The sequence below is a fragment of the Diceros bicornis genome, chromosome 12 (genome assembly GCF_020826845.1).
Source record: "Diceros bicornis minor isolate mBicDic1 chromosome 12, mDicBic1.mat.cur, whole genome shotgun sequence".
In the NCBI taxonomy this organism is placed as follows: Eukaryota; Metazoa; Chordata; class Mammalia; order Perissodactyla; family Rhinocerotidae; genus Diceros; species Diceros bicornis.
The window spans coordinates 60,089,011-60,109,178 of record NC_080751.1 but is presented as its reverse complement, the minus strand read 5'-3'; positions in this window follow the sequence as shown (position 1 = coordinate 60,109,178).

The window sequence follows — 20,168 nt, the reverse complement described above, 5'->3', positions numbered from 1 at the left end:
AATGCAAATCCTTTGGGACTGTAATTTGCATACTATTAACAATATAGATTAAAAGATTAGAATTACCTAACTCAATCTAATACACCTTTATTGAGTACTTGCTCTCTACTCATCATTACAATAGGTTCTGGGGGGACAGGCAGTCAAGCAGGGCCCTATCCCTGTCAAGTTAACAGTTGAGTTGCACAGAGGATGAATAACCCTAGAGACTAATATCCCTTAGATTGCAACTCATAATCAGAAGGGGAGTTGGATAATTTCAGTGTTAAGTCTGATTCATGATCAGAATCACCTGGGGATATTTAAAAGACTAAAGATGGCTGGCCCCATTCCAGACTCACCAACCAGAATATCTTGGAGTATTATCCAAGGATCTGTACTCTTAAAACACTCCTTGGATGATAATGATGATCAGTCAGTTTTGGAACCACCAGACCAGATGACCTTTAATGTCCTCTGAAAGCTTAGAAGTCTAGGATTCTAGAATTGAATTTGGGAAGTTAAAAATGGAGAAACACTGTGGGGGCAAAAAAGTGCATACATATTCAGGCTTATCATGAATGAAACATGAAGCATTCTTCCCAACCAGTTTCCAATCAAGTCAATGAAAATCTGTTTCAGTAATATGCCTGTCACCCACAAGAGGGCTCCCTGGAAAAAAACAAAACAAAACAAAACTCTATCAAAATATTATAAAGCTTGCTCTGTTTAGAACCACCTCAACAATGTACTTATTCCTTGCAAAACATACTTCCAATGTTACAAGGACAATTTTTGAACCCTGTCTAAAGGGGCTTATGCTGAAGTATCAAGAAGACCAGTTATTTGGTCTTTAATTTTTTAGGCATAAAGCCAGATTGTCGTTAGAATACATGGTAACCTGTAATATGCGGTAAACAATAAAGACATTGTCTTCACAGTCATCTTCATTTTCTGATTTTCCCTTATAGAATCAGTTTCTACACAGCTCATCTAGTTTCTTTATATTTTTAGCCAAGTGCACTCTAAGGTTTAACCAGTGTATAGACAGGACCTATGCAGGGTGTTAATTTACTAACACTGCCCTAAATGACCCTGCTGAGACATCAGTAAGGCCATTGGGAGCAGAGTTAATATTTTTTAAGTATCCAAATCTGGCCCCTGTCCTTGATTCCTTGGGACATCTGTCCGGTGGTGTTTTCTATTGAAAGTGCAAAGAGGCAGGTCATTTTAGGGGCTGGCTAGCCTGCCTTGGGGATCCTTCATGGACAGATCACTTAGAATTCTTTCACTTGGCTGCTCTCCAATCACATTTTATTCAGGAAAAGTCCCTGGATCTGTGTTAGCCTCAGGACAACATTTAAATTCATGTCACTGGAGGCATTCAATATCTGCAATCAGGAGTTTCCTCAGAGCTGCCCCAATGATGTGTGCTCATTTTCCCACTCTGACCCTGCATATCTGAGAGATAACTCCTCATGCTCTATGGGCGGCAGTTAAATGCCATTTTCTGGGTGGACCTGTCTCCACACCTGAGTGCTATCTGGCATGGACCCTTGTAGGTACCTTCCCTATCCAGTCCTTTGTCATAGATGCACCTGTACCTATTAGACTTCCACATCACATTTTGATTGGTGGCACTGAGCTTCCTGTTTCTTGGGTTGAATGACATTGATATAGGTTGAGAATTTGGGATTGGAATAATCTGAGTGGAGAAGAGGTAATTCATTGACCACAGCTGCCTATTCCCCAAATCATGTGGTTACCTAGAGCAGAAGTGGCACTGACATATTCACTGTAGCTAATTCTGATATCATTTGCAGGAGCAAAGAAGATAATCCCCTGGCTTCTGAGAGCTCACATATCACTCAACAGATTAAATATGAGCATTGTATTACCTGAATGGGGAAAGAAGGTAACTGAACTGTACAAACTCATTTAGAAGCGTTTGGAGTCTGAGTTGCAATAAATATTGATTGGCTATTGTGGAACTTAAACCTTAATCTGTTTTGCTAACATAACAGCATGCAAAGCTGCTGGGCATATAATTTACTGCCTGTACATAACCCAGTACAGTGTAATGGCACTACCTACCTCAATCTTATAATCACTCACTGAGCACCTGTTCTGGGTCAGGTTTCATGCAGGGTTTAGCAGGGAATTTACAGGTGAGTGAAAACTCCTCGGGCACTCTAATTGCCCTTGAGGAACTCAGAGCAAACTGGAGAAGAGATGGGGAGATCAATGTGGACAAAGCATAATCCAGGGCACTAACTGTATTCAGAAGGGCAGTGCGGCCAGAGGGAACTGGAGTTTCTCCAAGCCTCAGGCCTGAGACATCTATGATGGGAGATGGAGTCAAAGGAGAAGTCAAGAGGGGAGGAACTGTATGCCTGTCTGCGCAGAGGTAGAACATATGCCTGAGGTGATTTTAAAGGATACTAAGCAGCAACCGTGTGAGATGTGACAACCACAACTGCCATCACATATCACATTCCCTGTGGTGTACTTTTCACAAGAAAATGCAGATTGCCTGCTCTTGAGTCATCATCTCTTAGGAAAGGACGCAACTGCTTCTGTCTTTAGAATGAGTCACAAACTATGTGTGGTAGGCAGAATTTTAAGATGCTCTCCATGATCTTTGCCCCCTGGTGTTACTCCTGTGATTATGTTCCTTGTTATATGGCAAAAGGGAGATTATCCAGGTGACCTAATCTGCTCATAAGAGCACTTTAAAAGCAGAGAGTTTACTGAGACTGCAGGAAGAAGGAAAAGTCTAGAGAGATTCCAAAGTTGGGAGGGAGTCAATGGGCCTTACTATTATGAAGACAGAGGGAGTCACATGACAAGGAATGCAGGTGGTCTTAAGGAGCTGAGAGGGGCCCCAGCTGACAACCAACAAGGGAATGGGAACTTCAGTTCTACAACTCCACAGATCTGAATTCTGCCAACAGCCAGAATGAGCCTAGAAGTGGATTCTTACCCAGTGCCTCTGGTTTAGAGCCCAGCCTGGCAGATACCTTGATTTGGGCCTTTTGATACCCAAAGCAGAGAACTACGTCAATCCTGCTTGGACTTCTGACCTACACAACTGGGAGATAATAAACGGGTATTGTTTCAAGTCACTGAGTTTGTGGTAAGTTGTCATGCAGCAACAGAAAATTAATATACTATGTGTGGGCATGTTTGCACTATGACTAGATTTCTCGTTATGTATTTTTACTTGTAAGTTCCTTTATGTATATTCTAAATTGACAACTGCATCTAAAGAACAGTAATGCTGTCTTGTGTAGAGGCCGATGATATGCCTGCCTTGCCAGCCAAAAAGCACTTTTGCTGCTTTTTGGGAGGTTGGGGTTGCTGCATGGATCCACCTGCTTTCCTTTGTCCTGCCTCTAAGGAAACCATTAACATACAAAAGGAAGGTAGTTGTAGAAACTCCAGGAGAAGACCATGGCTAAAATGCCCTGATCTTAGAATCAGTTCCTCATCTTAAATTTACTCTTTGAAATCACTCAGTGAAATGTACTTTTAAAATCCTTCGTTTTTATATTTTGAAATTTCCATATGACTCTGGTACATTTGTGCCTCCTCCTCTAAAAGAGTTGGTAATCTGCATAGTTTGTTTTTATTCAACTTATTTTTTTCTGTAGAACTTGAAATGGTTTTGGGAGCCCGTTCCATAACGGCATTATGGATAGTTCCATAAGTTTAATGCTTCCATAATAGACGTTCCAGATGGTCTAACCATTTAGGACAGGAAATGCGGATCCTTGTCACAAGAATTTTTGGAAGTTCTGCCATTTTCTCAGGATATGGCTGGGATGTGGGCCAGACCCCCGAAGGCTCAGACTTCTGCTAATACTTCTTTTTCCTTGCTGGGCTGCCAGAACTAGAGGAAACACTTTTTATTTTTCCCATCAGAATGAAGTTACACCACCAGCCTGAAACTTTCTGTAGTCTGAGGAGTCTAGCGCAGTGCAGCTGTCTTTTCTCTGGAGCTGGCTGATAGGTCTTCAAATGCCTTCCTCTTTTCAATTCTTGTGAAGTGTAACTCCTCCCTTGTGATCCTACTTCTGCGGGAAGAATGAACGAGCACCACTTTGAACTTTTGACCTGGTACTTTCTGTGCATTTGAATCCATTCCATGCAGAGAAAATGGCCTTTGCCATCAGTAACTTTCCCCTACTCAGCAGCAAACTGGTATGATATGAGTCCTCCTGCAAGGCAGTCTGGCCTGCACTTGACCTAGCCAGGATAGGACTGTCAGATCGACATTTAGACTTCCTTATTAAACTCTAGGTATAGCATCACTACTCCCAGCCCCCCCTAAGGGCTTCTACTCAACTATTCTGGCCCTTTGGGTCTTACTTGTACCTGAGGCTCTGTCCATTTGTGAAAGCTCCTTTTTGTATTGGTAGAAGCTGTGCATTTAAAATGCCTTGTTTCGCTCTTTCATGGAGTACAAAGAGAGAATGGGTTATTTGACAGAGCAACCTTCGCAAACAATTAGCTTTGCCTTGCAAACAGCACCTCAATCAGAGGACAGAGAGGAGGTCAGGAGGGGAAGAAGAGGACTCGGTGCTCTGAGGCGGAACAGGTGGAGGATGGAAGCCCAACATAAAAGTGTCTTGCTGCTAAGCTCGAACATGTGACTGCCATGCTTCTTTTTCTCCTTTTGCTAAGAACGAGGGCAGGTGTTTGCTTTCCTATTTTACAGGTTGTGAAACTGAGGTTCAGAGAGATTGGTTTTGCTTCTGAGCCCTAGGAGTGTCTGCCATTTGTTAAATTACAAATGCCTGTGAAAAGAAGGCATCTATCTTTTGTGGTCTTAATTTCTCCCAACATCTCTCCCAATAGTCAATTGATGAGTTACAAATGATTACTTCTAATCAACACCCACTCCCATTTTTCCCCATCTACCAAGAAGTCCCTGGGGTCATTATGCAATTTAAAAAGAACACAACTTAAGTGCTTGAACATCTATTAGTATCAGTGGAGTTAAATTGAACATAATTACCATCCCCAACAGCGGAATTGAAATGTGGATTCATTTTTGGTTAAGCTATTTGTTGGAACAATACTTCCAGAATACTATTTGTATGTTTGTGTCTTTGGATATTTTCTTTCTTTCTTTCTTTTTTTTTTTGCAGGGAAAGATTCGTCCTGAGCTAACATCTGTTGCCAATCTCCCTCTTTTTTTTTTTTCTCCCCAAAGCCCCAATACATGGTTGTAGATCCTAGTTGTAAGTCCTAGTTCTTCTATGTGAGCCATCACCACAGCATGGCAACTGACAGACGGGTGGTGTGGTTCCGTGACCGGGAAGTGAACCCAGGCTGCCGAAGCGGTGAGAGCACTGAACTTTAATCACTAGACCATCAGGGCTGGCTCAATCTTTGGATATTGTCTTAGCCTTTTGACTCTTAAGTCAAATTGTAGCCCTTCTCCTTTTCTTTTAAATCTTCAAAAAATTCTGCTACCTTAATGAATAACTGTATGCAAAAGAGGTAGGGTGCTAATGTTAGTGATTAACTGGGAAAGAAGTAATAAACGGGCAAAAGGTACCATTATTTTGTACCATCAACCTGGTTTCTTTCAGGAAATATGTAGAGATAGAGCTGAGACAGAAACATGGTTTTGATTATGGAAAATTTATTTAGCCTATCTGAGCCTCAGTCTTCTCATCTGCAAATTGAGACTGATACTATTGACCAGAGAGGATGGTTGTGAGGATTAAATGAGGTAATGTAGATGTAGAACCTCCCAAAGCTCTTGCTACATACTCAACATACATTAAATATCAGCACGTATCACCTTAGTTCCCACCCATGACCAATCAACAAAGTAACAATTCTTTGCTGAGCATCACTAGTTGAGTTAGGTGTTTGGAGAAAAGAGAATATATGAACCACAACTTTGAAGAACTTTCAGTATGTTTAGAGACCAGATAAAGAACAACACAGAAAAATACAAATTCCTGCCCCACTTTACTCAGTATCCCAGTGAAATATTCAACCCCACATCTCATTTCCAATGGCTGTATTTTCTTGTGCAGACAGTAGTTCCCACTGGTGTGAAGAGAGGGCTGACCTGTGGACGACTTCACTTTTCCAAGTGAGACCTGCATTTACCATGTTCCAAGAATGTGGTGAGCTCTGCATGTCACAGACACCTAGCACAAAACCACGGTACACTCTTTTAAGGTGTTCATTATAGTATTTATTTTAGCATTTGATGTTTTCTTTCCTTTTTTATTAATTACAGAAAAGAAAAAAGAATGATTCTGGGACTGTTCTAAGAGAAAATATTTGTTACAACAATATTTAATCATTTGGTTTCTCAACTAACGTTGAGATTCCTCAGGCTTTCTTCAGGAACTTCCCCCCAAAACAGACAGCTCCTCCAAAAGAGACTCTCCATCCCTAGTTTTTGGGTGGCTTTCCATGGCTTTCCATGGTTCTCTACAATGACAACAAATCAGTTATACAGAATCCAGGGTAATGACGTATAAGCAGTTAAACAATAAAGTGCCAGTAGGTCGGCAATAAGGGAAGGTTCTTTTCTGTTCTCTTGCTCATCCTTTTCATTTTTCTTGTCTTTTCTTATTTTATTTATTATTTTTTTACAAGACTGCTACTTTAGCCATGAGAACATTCACCTGTGCAATACCCGTAGGAAATAACCGTTACAACATCAAAACAGTGGAGAAGATACTTTAAGTCAACAGTCAATTCAAATGTCTTTTTTTGCCTCCTAAAAACAAGAAGATTTGTAATACACACAACCCCCCAACTACTCCCATGAAAGCCATTCGTAGATATTCAGATGTGAGTTTCCAACAGGAAAGAAAGTATTGATGGAGTCCATTTTGATTGCATCTCTAGCTAAGGATAATAGAAAAATAAAAATAGAATAGAAATAATTCCTATCATTTTGCTTTTTACTTTCTGCTAGGAACTGTTCTGAGTGATTTATATATATTAATCCTAAAATTCTCATTACTCTATGCATATCCATTTTACAGATGAGGAAACTGAGGCATGGCAAGGTTAAGTAACGTGCCTAAGATTATGTGGTGGAAGACTGCAGATCTGGTTAGCTAGCTGTCCTGAGGCAAGATAAATGCAGTTTAAAAATAATTCTTTGGTCATATGCAAACATGGAAAATGAGTATCCCTCCATGCTAATATATCAACTGAGAAGCAAGGATGTGAACAAGGACATGGGCTGTCTACTACAGACCTGTGAGGATTCATGTGTGATGCAAAGTTAATGCAGCATGTAAAACAACCAGATCACCAGAAGAAGATTGGATTCAGCCAGAAAAACTATCCTGCCATTATTGGAGCACTAAATCCAACAGGTTTCTCATATCTGTGACAGGTACTCGACTTCCTATTTAGCACTGTGAACTCCTTAAGAGAAGGAGACATGAACATTCTTCAGAGGTTCTCCATCAGTAAATTATGAGCTACTTTAGGTCAAAAGTTATGCGTTAGTCATCTCTTGCCATCTGTTTCCTTTGAATCCAGGGCTAGCAATGTGCTTGAATGGCACATATTAGGTGGTCAGCAAATGATAGATGAAATGTTGAGTGCCTAATATAGAATATAGAAGGTTTGAGAATATAGAAGGTATCTTGCAAACATTTGATTTTCTGGTGAATCAAGGAACATGAGAGGTACACTGGGAACATAACTGTGGCTCTTCTGCACAGGCCCTTCTATTGCCTACCCTGACGGACACCCTGGATTACGGCAAGCTTTGTGGCTGTAAAAATGGGCACAGTATATAAATATTTAAAGAAAACACAGAGAAAAATAAGTTGTGAGGTGATTAATGGAGTTAATTATCTAATTATATAATAATGGAGCATTATGTCAAAAGTACTTCATTAAAAAAAGAACAATTACCTATAATTAAATTTTAAATTTGATTGAAGAATGTTGAATTCATTACTGCATTGAGGAGCTCCCAGGATCATTCCTCTCTCCTATTGATTCTATTTCTTTGATGGTGAGGCTTTATTTCATTTGTAAACATTTTTCTTATTTTAAAAAAAATTGCAATTTAAAAATTTTCAACCAAAGACAGAATCAGCTACAGAAAAGAATGTACAATGTTAGAGGATAAAAGATTTGTTAATTGCTATAAGAGGCAGGGCTGAGGCAGGAGCTGGATGTCTTACTAAAGACAGCTCTATTTGTCATTATCTCCCTCTAAAATGAGGAAGTGTGGGAAGAAATGCCGAATATCACCCACTCAAGAGAGTAGAGATACTCCAGTAACCACTGAGGCAATCAAAGGGCATGAAAAAGTATAGTTCTTATTCTTCAATGAATACTTCTTTGTGTTAATTCTCTGAATCTAAGTAAGGTGTACTATGTAGTTGACACTTCTGGATCTTCTACTGGTTTTCAGGTTTCCCTGGAAACTGCTTAACTATAACATATTGAGAATTGGTAAATAAGAAGTAATCATTGCATTTACGGTTGTAGTGTAGGCACCCATCACCGCCAAGGGGGAAAGAAGGGGAATCAGAAGAGATTTACTCCCAACTCTCCCCTAGGTGGCTTTGCCGATGTACAACTTCTCTTATTCTCTCTGAGACTTCACAACAATGAGGCAAGTGTACCTTTCTCTTCACTTCACAGGGTTGTTCTGACTATCAAATGAATGATGTATATGACACTATATCTTAGAACCCATAAGGTATTGTCCATGCATAAGTTATCAGATCATCAAGCCCTAACTGATAGGGCTTGTCCTCGACACCAGGATACCAGCTAGCTTGACATGGATCCTTTTCAAGTGCTTAAGGCATGAGGCACATGCTATGTTTTTCATAATTCCAATTGCCATCAAGAATTGTTGATGACTTAGAGAGAACATCGATTTTTCTGGTGGTGTTTACATGCATGCTTTCTGCAGCCATTAGTGGTCCTCATAGAATTGATAGCTTCTTGAACCATGTCAATGAGATTATTGATTCTTGGAAGGGCCCTAATCTAGGAAAACTTTTTAAATGTTTGCTATTGGCTTTTATTAACATATAATGTAGCAACAGGATTGAAAAATTCAAGTATTGTGTGATTGCCTGGAAATCTCAAAGTAAAAATCAATGAAGCTAATCTATTTAATAAGTCATGAAACACACACACACACACACACACACACACACAAGTGAGGGGGAGTCAGTTAAGATTCATTAGCAAGAAGGTGATTTTGTGTGAAGGTGCTTTGCTGTGCCAGCCTGCTTTCCAGCCAATTCCTTGCCCTTAGGTGCTCAGCCATATTAGCCAGAATCTAACATGCCAACCTCTCTGTGGCTCCTTTAGGGCTTCCTCATCCCCATTTCCGGCCCTTCTTTCCCTGCCTTGTTTACATAAGTTTCCAGTCCCTCCATCTCCCCATTCTGTAGCTTTTTCCTCTAATAACCCAGCAGACTGGAAAACACTATCAATCAGCTCTTTATAATTATTTATGAAGTATGTATCCTACCATCAGGCAAGAAATAGGAACTGCAACATCTTCATGAACACAAGTTTAGTAATGGATTAAAATGTCTAGGGCATTGGGCATGGAAGTATCTCATACAATAATTTAAAAAACCAAGATAACTAACATTTAAATGTCCAAAGTGATAGTTAATCAGACATAAAGTGCTACAGGGCACAGCTTGCTTACCACAAAATTAACAACCAAAAGAATGACCCACAAGTGTCTCGCTCCCTCCAGCACACAGTTTTAATTAACAGAAATTTGTTCACCTCTTTTACTTCAGCTCCAGAGAAAGCGAATACAGTGTATCCTTAAATAGTCATATCTTTTAAAAAAAAATGTTGATACAGACAAGGGAAATTAAAGTATAGCACGGACAATAATCTAGTCACAGTGAGGAAAATCTCCCAAGTAATAATTTTGGAATTCCTACTAAGTTATCAAAAGAAGAAGAAAAATCCAATTCCATTTCTCTTTACAAATCCATTTATCTCTAGTTCTATGGAAAACAATGAAATGTACTATTAAGGCAGATAAATCTGGGTGCCCCTTGGTGATAATAGAGCCATGAGGGGAAATGAAACAGGGCAAGAAAATAGGATCACTTTTATAACCAAATTTCAAAATGGGTGGCTAAAGGATAACTAGTGGTTATAATGCTCTGATTTTCAGAAAAGCCTGTTGAGGCTATCTTCAAAGTCTCAGGGAGTTAATCTGAGCTTTGGGTATCTCACTAATAAGAAGATAACGAGGTATCCATCAAGCAATGTTTCTCTCCATCATGCAATGTCTTTGGAAGCTTTGCCTAATATATACACACGTGCATAGCATATATGCCTTTGGCAATATTAGCAATCTGGACAAAGATGATTAAAGGCTACAGTCTGCAGGATATGGAAGGGTTGGCCAGCTCTGCCCAGTGAGTGCTAGGGCAAATACAACGCTGCTCATGTAGGAGACTATCTTCCCTTGAAACTGATCATATGTATATGATATATGCCTACATAGTACATACTATTCTAGGTTCAAAGAGGTAGAAGAGGTATGGGTTATACATGTAGGTTTGAAAACTGGATTTCGTACATAGACACATTTTTAATCCTCTACCATGCACCCCACCCCACCACCCTCACTACAGAGCACAGAAAGCTATGAAGCCCTATGTGTCCTACCCTTGCTGCCATCTTTGTACAAGTATTTATCAGCCACAGAGTGGCTAAAGGTAAAGTCAACAATCCTGGTGGTTAGAGAGGAGGCTTGGTTGCGTGTGTGTGGCATAGCCTATGTTAGACATATACTAGAAAGGGCTACTGCTTGCTGGGATGATATGAGACATTGTGAATAATAAGCCCCCTGAAAAGCATTCCAACACTGTACTTTCTTTCTTTCTCCTCCCTTGAAATGCCTGAAATCCAGTCATTAAAATACCTCTCCTTTGAGTGGTACCTGGTGCAATGAGAGGAACATGAAGGCATACACCTGACAAGCTGCCAATAGTTACTCCATGAGAAAATTCTCTCATTATGGAGGCAGCAAAGCCAAGGAGAGTTCAGCCAGAGCTCTGACCTACAGTGTTCTTCATCTGCCACAAAACCATTACCTAGAATTAATTTTGTAATAAAAATTATGATAAACATATTGTGAAGTGATTTATGCAATGTTCCTTGTCTCTCCTTTATCACATTTAATCCTCACAACACCTTTATAATATAGGTATGATTTTACTAATTTTGTAGATAAAGCAACCAAAACTCAGAGTACAAAGGCCTGGCTTTAAATCACCCAATTTATTGACGGCAGAGCCAAAAGTGGAACTCAGATACCTTAATCTAATTTTATCTTCAGTAAGCCTAGAAATGTTGATCAGGAGACCTACATTCTAGTCTTGGATCTGATTCCAGACCACTGTTTCTCTTTGGACCACTATCCATTCTTTGATTCTTCCCATATTTAGTAAGAATAAGATGAAACAGATAAGCATAAAGTTTTGTTTTTTTTTCCCCCTACATTTCTCTTTGGGAGCATCTATCCCACCAAGAAACTGAACTCTAACCATTCACGTTCTGATTTCTCCCAGGGCAATGGACAATCTGTAACAGAAATGAAAGACTTAAATTAAGGAGATGAACTTCCTGTGGGAGGATGTCGGTCACTACCAGCTGGCCAAGGATTAATTGGTCACTATCAAATTTTCAACAAGCTTTGGAAAGTTGGAAATAATATGAGCAATTTACTTTGGGTAGGCAATTAACAATGTAAACATTTCGTTTATTTATTAACTCTTATTTACAAGAAACTGAGCTAAACATTTAGAATCAGATATTAATGTAAGATGCTCACAGTGAGTGAAACTAGCCAATTAAAATTAATGTAATACAATTTGTGGTACAGGTCTGTATAAATGAGATTTCTATGCAGGGATTTGCTAGAAATTTTACAAAAGAGTTAATGTTTGAATTAGATATGAAATTATCAGGAGTGATTTCCAATTAAATATAGGTGTGGAACTAGGGACATCTAGGCAGAGGAAATAGCATATGCAAATGCATAGAAAATATGTGTGACTGTAGCTTAGAATACAGATTTAGAAAACCTCAAAAGAGATGCTAGGAAAGTATGTTAGGACTTGGTTGTAAGATACCTTCTTGCTGTGCCAGAGGGTTTGCGATTTATCCTCCAGGCAATAGAGGACTAGCAGAATTTAAAAGAACACATCATGTTGATTAAAAACAACAACAAACAAAACTCTATAGAGTTCATTTTTTTATCGATATCTGTGAAGTTGCTGAAGTCTAGGTCATGTTATCTTCTCAAAACAGAGAGATAATTTGAGACAATAGACATTGCCAATTGTCCCAACCAGCCAGGTTTGGATAATCATAAAATACAAGAATTTACATATATGATCTTGAACCCAATTTCTGAGTTGCTGTCAACACTTATTTTGTCAATAAGAAAACACTGCAGATATGACCAATAAGAGGAGAAGAGAATCACTAACACACTTAAAGGAGAGAGTATTAGGAAATAAACCCTATAGAAATCCAGAACATGAATGCATTTAAGGGATTTCAGGGAGGAGAGATGACCAAGGACTGATTTTTACTTACTGCGAGTTTGTAATACTCCTTAAAAAATAGACAAAAAGCTACAACACAGAGTAGAAATGATTTGATGGTGTAATGCTTTTGTATCTGAGCTTTTAAAGCTCTTAGAAATCTTTTTAAGAAGACTGAAGACTTCAAATAAAAATCAGGCAGGCTCCTGCATGGCCACTTCTAAGTGGAAGACTAGAACTGAGTCATTCTCCAGGGAAGGGAACATCCTTCTTCGAGTCAGGCACGCTCTGTCTGGTCACCCTTAGAACCGATGCCTAGGAGCAGGTCTGGGGCTTTCCTCAGGCTCTGGACATCAGGCCTCTGCTGAATGAGTCCACCCTCTCCTTCTGGACCCCCAGAAAGATGATTAAATGATTCATAACATAAGAAAGAAAAGGCTGCTAACTGGGACCTCAGCTTGAAGTCACAATTGTGTATAAAGAACGTGGGAAAAAAACCATCATTCCATTGATTTCTTACATCTTTCCGGTGGACTAGCAATTTAACAAAAATATCCAATTGTCCTGAGGTCTTGCTCTTGGAAGGTGCCTACATACCAGGAAAGCCATGAATGTCTCAGGGACTTCAAGCAGGCAAGACCCTGAAGGCAGGAGATGCAGGAGAGCTGAGAATCACGCAGACTTCAGCATTACCACATGCTCCCCATCCCAAGTGAGAACAAAAATTAAAAAAAAAAGATTTCATTGACCCAGAGCTCCCTCTCTAGCTCAGCCTAGTCTCTTGTCAATCCTTCCCATGCTAATTTCTTGAAAGGTTTTCTCGCCTTCCATTCACTAAGCAGTGCACTTTGTCAGAAGTGTTCTTATCAGGTTACCAATGACCTCCATATGGCTAAAGCCAATGACCTTTTTCAATTTCTTATCTTACTAGACCTTTTTGTATCACTTAATATTATACCTTCCTCCTTATTTTATAATAATAATAGAATAATAGCTAATATTGTTGAGTATTAAATATTAGCCACACATTAATACATACATGGACTCCACATTTTTTTTCCTGAAATGTAAATTTGGCACATTCCCTGGTGAACAGACTAGGGTATATGCTATATGGTGAGAGCTGAGCGAAGAGCCCTCTTGGGACTCTGTGTACCTAGGGACCATGGATCCTGGGTACCCTGTTGAAGGGTGCATCACTGATTCCCAACCCCATTTGCTGGTGGTGCTGATGCTCTGATCTTATTCCCCTCTTTGGCTGGATGGTTTTTGCAAGGGGTCAGAGCCCCCAGATAGAGGCCTCAGAGAAGCAGAGACTAACTCAACAAGCAATAATAAATGCAAGCATGTTGTACGACACACCTATGACCTGAGATTTATTTAGTGACTGCCTGTCTTCCTTTTTCACTCTGCTTCTCTCCATGATAACTTTTGCTCTGAACTTTGTGTGGCCACACAGAGAACAGGTCAGCTAAGAACAGACTACCACTTTACACATGACTTCAGTTCTATTCTAGAAACAAGGGACCTGCAGATAGTCCAGGAGTAAGTCAATAAGGCCCAAAGAAAGCAGAAATACAGCATATTCATTGATGTCGATGGGTCACTGAGAGAAGGTAATGATTGATGCAGCATAAATGCCAAATTACTATGTTCTTTGGTCTGGCACAGACACGCAGCCAGATCCCTAAACCTTCGAGGCCATACTGCAACCACACGCCATTACCCACACGCTCTGGGGCCTCCCTGTGTCATTAAAGGTGGTTTCTTTGTAGTTTTCATTAGCATGGATAATAACTTGCTGATGTATGTGTTATATTGTGTTCCAAGCTGCCTCCTGTTTTCTCTCTGTCGGCCTTTAATGGTTTTTACTGGAAATACCTTCAAGTCCAACTGAAGTAAAATTTCATCAGATGTATTTCTATTTAAGGACATTACTTATCCAGAGTGATAATATATTGCCTCTCTACATTCATGTATTAATGTGACCACATTATTTTTCTCCCTCATTTTTTTTATAGCAGGAAAATAATGAATTCAGGGAAAATGTGCATAAAATGCCACAAGTCTTTTCTCTGGGCCGGGGGATATGAATTTTGCAAAATTACCCTCTGAGGAGTCAACATTCCTGAGCTCAATACACATGTGGGTGCGATCAACTGAGGTCTCAAATGGTCAACACGGATAGTAATAAGAGCTTCCTTTGATTATCTCCGATGTATTATGCCCCTGGTCTATCAACCTCATGGACCTTATCCCATTGGAACTTCATAAGAACTCTTCCAGGTCAGTATTATCAGCCCTATTTTTTAGATAAGGAAATTGAGCTCAGAGAGATTAAAGAAAATTTCCAAGACCACACAGTTGATAAAAGGTAGAATCAGTGTTTACACTCATGTCTGTCTTATTCCCAAGCTCTTCTTCTTTCTTTTGTGCAATGCTGCCTCTGCCTTCATACTTCAATAGCTGGTGTCTGAGTTTAAGAGCTCGTAGTTTTAGCTTAGGTGGAGGGAGGAGTGAGCTAGACACATACAACAAGGTGATTAACTGGGCAGAATGCTGTGTATGCTATTCCACGTGGTAAAAAACAATCAGATGAGCAGTAGTTCAGAGAAACAAGAGAGCTTTGAGAATGGGAGCGGCCAGGAGTAAAGGTTGAACAGACTCTGTTGAACATGGCTACTGCCTTTGTGACCACAATATGATTATTAAATGAATTAGTTAAAGCATGAACGATACTGCTGAAGATCATTGAGTGATTACCCTACCTTTGAGCTTTGTAAAAAGACTGCAGTCTTATTTTCAAATTTCAATGAAAAATATGTCAACAGTGTTAGAAATAATAGCCCTGGGGTTATCTTTTGCACTAGTTCTCAAACTTGGCTGCATTTTGGAATTACCTAGGGAGGTTCAAACGATGTGCTCAGGCCACAACCTATATCAATTATTTGAGAATCTCTAGGAATGGGACGCAGGCATCAGTAATTTTTAAAGCACCCCAGCTGATTGCAGTGTGGAACCAAACTTGAGATGCAGTGACAGCGCATTTTGTTTTCCAGTGTAGCATGACATGGAGTGCCCTTGGTAGGGGCCATAACCTGAAATAGGGTAGAGATATATTCGGAGAGTTTAGAGACCTGGAAACTAAAGAATTTGGACGAAGTTGACTTTTCTTAAAATATAATCTGTGGCATATGAGTCACAATTTGTGACTAATTAGACATATTAGTAAGAAATACATATAAGAAAAACAGAGCCCATTGTCAAATACATTTGGAAAATGCTGAGTTAACCACACAGATTTTTTTTTTGTTATTGCTATTTTTGTTGTTTTAACCTCAGGCCTTTTCGGAGCCTTTAAAGTCCTAGCATGCATTATAAATATCAAAAAGAGGATCTTGTCTGTAGTGCTTTCTAAATTTATTTTAGTATCGGTATTTTTTGTTGTTTACATTTGGTAGAACTAGTGTTTCCTAGAGCACATTCTGGGAACAACAACAAAAATGGTGGATAAACACAACCACAGTTTATTGAGGTCTAGGCAGTCTATCTGTTTCTTTAAATATATTATGTTGTTTGATTTGATCCACACAACAATACTATGATTAAGTATTAGCATATGCATTTTATGGATGAAGAACTTGACGCTCTAGTGGTTAAATAACTTGCTCAAGTTCACACAATAATTAACAAAGCTGGAATTCAAATCAGGTCTTATGATTGTTGGTCCGATAACATTTCTTTGTATTAACAGCTTCTACAGATGTTCTCAATCAAGTCCCTCACCTCTGCAGGGTCAGCCTAACTAGCAATTACTATAGTCGAGTAATACCGACCACTGCCAAAAACTGTGCACTCTTTTAGGCAGTTCAACATGGACGTTAAATTTTCCTATTAAAAACTCTCTGGATTCTGCTTATCTGACTAAATACTCTTCGTGTGCATTGCGGAATAATTGCCCATAATGGCCTTCAGCCCCTTTTTCCCTCCCCTAAGAAACCCACTACCCTTATCCACGCCTCACCTTGCTTACATCCCTTCTCCTGCCTCCCAGAGCTCTTAAGTTCTTAGGTAGTGTCTTCAAACTCTGGTGACACTGACTCATTTTTTTTTCCTTTTAATGATTGAATGACTGTGCAGGGTACTGCAGGAATATGCATGAAAATAATTATATTTTCTGCCTCACTGAGTGAATGTTGGATAGAAAGATGACTCTGCCTATGGTGTAAAACATCACAGAGATCAGATCAGTTCCCCTGCATTTGCACATGGCTGATAATCAGCTCTCGCCGTAAACAGGCAGACAGATGAAGCCAGTTATCTGAAAAGGTGTCAGCGTCCTGTTAGCAGCTGCATTCGTCTTGACTTTACACTCCTAGCAAACTCAGCAGCAGGCTGAGCAACCCAGATGCTCTCCTGATCAGGAGTCGTCAATGATGCTGCCTGGCAATAGTCAACACAAAAACACTTCCTTTTTCTGGAAGCACAAGAGAATCAGCTACTATCATGAGCAGCTTTGTCAGATTACTGAAATTTATGTTTTTACGTGCCCAAACATTAAGCACATTCAACACTTCAGATCGAAATCTTTCAACATGCACAAAATGCTTTCTTGATGCAACACGTATTGTGAGCACCAACTATGTGCCAGGCACTGTGACAATTAGAGGGGACAAAAATAAGGATAGGAAGTCAGATGTTATGTGAAGACTCAAGAGTAATTTGTTTGGCTAAAGCACAGATATCAATTATGGGCGTCATCATTACCTCCATTCTGACTGTTCAGATGAGAGCTGTATTTCTTCTAACTCTCAGCTGTGATCTATAAGTTAAGGCTGTTGGATAAGTGACCCTGAGAAAAAGGTGTTTTTGTAAGTATGCTGCCATTCAAGCCACTAACATACCCCAGGTGCCAATCATATGCATACAGCCCTCTTTAGTCACTGGCTATACTGTGTTAAATAAAACAAAATGCCTTCCCCTTTAGCAGAAGAGACATAAGCTAATCAAATCGTGGATAAAGGCATATACAGAGGGCAGTGGGAACATCAGAACTACATCTATATTCAAATAGTCATATGTTTATGCAATTTCTAGGTATTCTGCAGGGGCAGAATGGTACATTGCAACTGGAATCAAATTAAGAGGGGTCCGCAGAACCCTCTGATATGCTCCCACTTAAATTAGTGCAGCTTCTGCTATCACAGAAAGAACTGACATCATTTCTATTCACTTGCATGCTCACCAGCCTCCTTAATGCAGCTTCAGGGATTAAATGTTTCCCGATAGACAATGCGGGTGACACTTCTGAGAAACGTGCACACTCTGTTAACACTAAAGGTGGCAGCCAATTCTGGAACTATAATTGGAGCTTTTCTTCTCCATTCCAGTTGCATGATTTCTCTTTCTCTTCAGTGACTTCCCTAACTTTATAAATGAATACAAAGGCTCAGCGTCATGCTGCAACAGCGATATTTGCTTAATCCCTTTAGCCATCTGTAAAGCAGGGGTAATACACTCTATCAACTCATCAGTAGTGCGTGTGTGTGTGTGTGTGTGTGTGTGTGTGTGTGCACCTATGTGTGCGGGTGTGTGCATGGGGGCATAATGCAGATAATACATCCAATGAAGTCCACCTGAAAGCACATTTGTGTTTATTTAAAGATTTGATTGAACAGGGCAAAGCCATGGCTTTTGAGTCTGAAATCACCCTCAGAACCAGTTACCCTCATTGCCCATTTGCACATGAATATGGTCATTGGTTATTAATTTTGATTCTAGGTGTACAATGACACATGCTTAAGAAAGTGTACTACATGCAATTCTAGAATTTGCTTTAGCAAAATTCAAATTCTATGTGGTGTTAACTCATTTGTTTTTCATTAAGTTCTTTATTAACAGCCAAATCCCTTGATTATTACACTTCCCTGAACTTTCTTGTTAATCTTACTTACAAGTCACATAATGCCTGAATACATTTCTCTGAAATGCTGTTGAGATAAAAGAGCTGACAGTGACAGTAATTAACTTCTAAATAAATATTAAAATGAGAGGGCATTGTAAATACCCCCAGTGCAACGGATACATGCCTGCGTCCCTAGGATGTTAGGCAGCCAGTCTGTCACATTTGAGCTGAGGGCAGCTCTGTCACTGATTTTGGATGATATTCCTTTATGCTATTTAGCCTACCTAGCTTCTTCTTTTCATTCAGAGTTTTAACTAAAATACATATTTTATAGTTTGCTTTTTTCACATTTGGCCTCTTAGCCATAAGTTATCCTGTCTAATTCTCCACAGCTTACTTGCATATATAAATTCTCCCTAGGTAGGGACCAAATTCAACGGTTTCCTCCTTGCCCCCCCATTGCAATGGATCCTTGCACACAGTTGGCTGGAAACCCAATTGGTACACCACATGTCTGTGTCAAATTGAGGTACATTTGCTCATAAGATATTCATCTCAAATCTATCAAACAAAACCTGTGAAAGTGCCACGTGATTGGCTGTCTGTGCCATAGGAAAGCAAAAATCACACCAGCAAGAGTGTGATGTTTGGCGTCCCACTGCCGGGGTTGAAATACTAGCTCTGACCTTGATTAGAAGTGTAACTTTGGACGAGTTACTTAGCATCTCTAAGTCTTCATTTCCTCACACGTCAAATGTGGAAAAAATAGTAAGTTATCTGATAAAGTTGTTGCAATTATTAAACGGCAGAATATAACTAAAGTGCTTCACCCGCGGCTTGGCAGAGCTCAATTGTCGGCAGCTATGACAATCTTTATTAGGCGTTCAGATGAGGGATCTCTGGTGGCGACACTTTAGAAAGCTTCCTGCAAGAGGTAAATACAGAGAAGCCTCTATAACTTAGACTTACCTGGGTATTTGGACAGGTTTCTCTATAATAGCAGTAAAAGTGATGGGGCTCAAGCTGTATTCTCAAGGGAGTCTTGTCTTGTAGCTCCAAGTCTTGTGTTTTAGGTACAATATGCTATTGTTTCTCTCTGATGCTCCTTTGTAACCAGCACCCACCTCCAGGAGGACAGGTGTGACAGGTGGGTGGCCAGGACCCTGCCTGTTATTAATTTTGTTACCCACATAGCGGTGGGTGGCTCCAGAGGGTAAATACCAAAACCTTGTGTGAAAAGGAAATCAGCTCAAAAACAAACAAAAACCCCACCTCTTTCTGAATAGGTCAAGTACAAGAAGACTGAGCGTATACGAGGCCAAAAGTACAAAGATTAAAGGAAACTAAAATATGGAAGATAGATCATGGAGTAACAGGGCAGATGGGGTGAATGGCACCCGGAATGGATGTGGAAACAACTCTGTGTGACGACAGCTTGCTTTTCATGTGTTCCTGGGTCTGGGTTACAGTGGGAACGTCAAGAGTACCCAAAGGGGTAGGCCATACTCTGTCACTCTGCACCTTTGAACCTCTCTGACCCCACAGGTTAAACAGTTTAAGAGTAATCTGCTTGCAAAGCTTTGCCAGTTTAAATAGTGTGTGTGTGTATGTGGTTTATTTGAAGATTGTGATGCTGAAACCAGGCAAATATAATTGGCAAGATGTCACAGGACCGCCTTTGTCTTGCTGAATAATAGCTTAATTAATCCAAACTGGGAAATGCC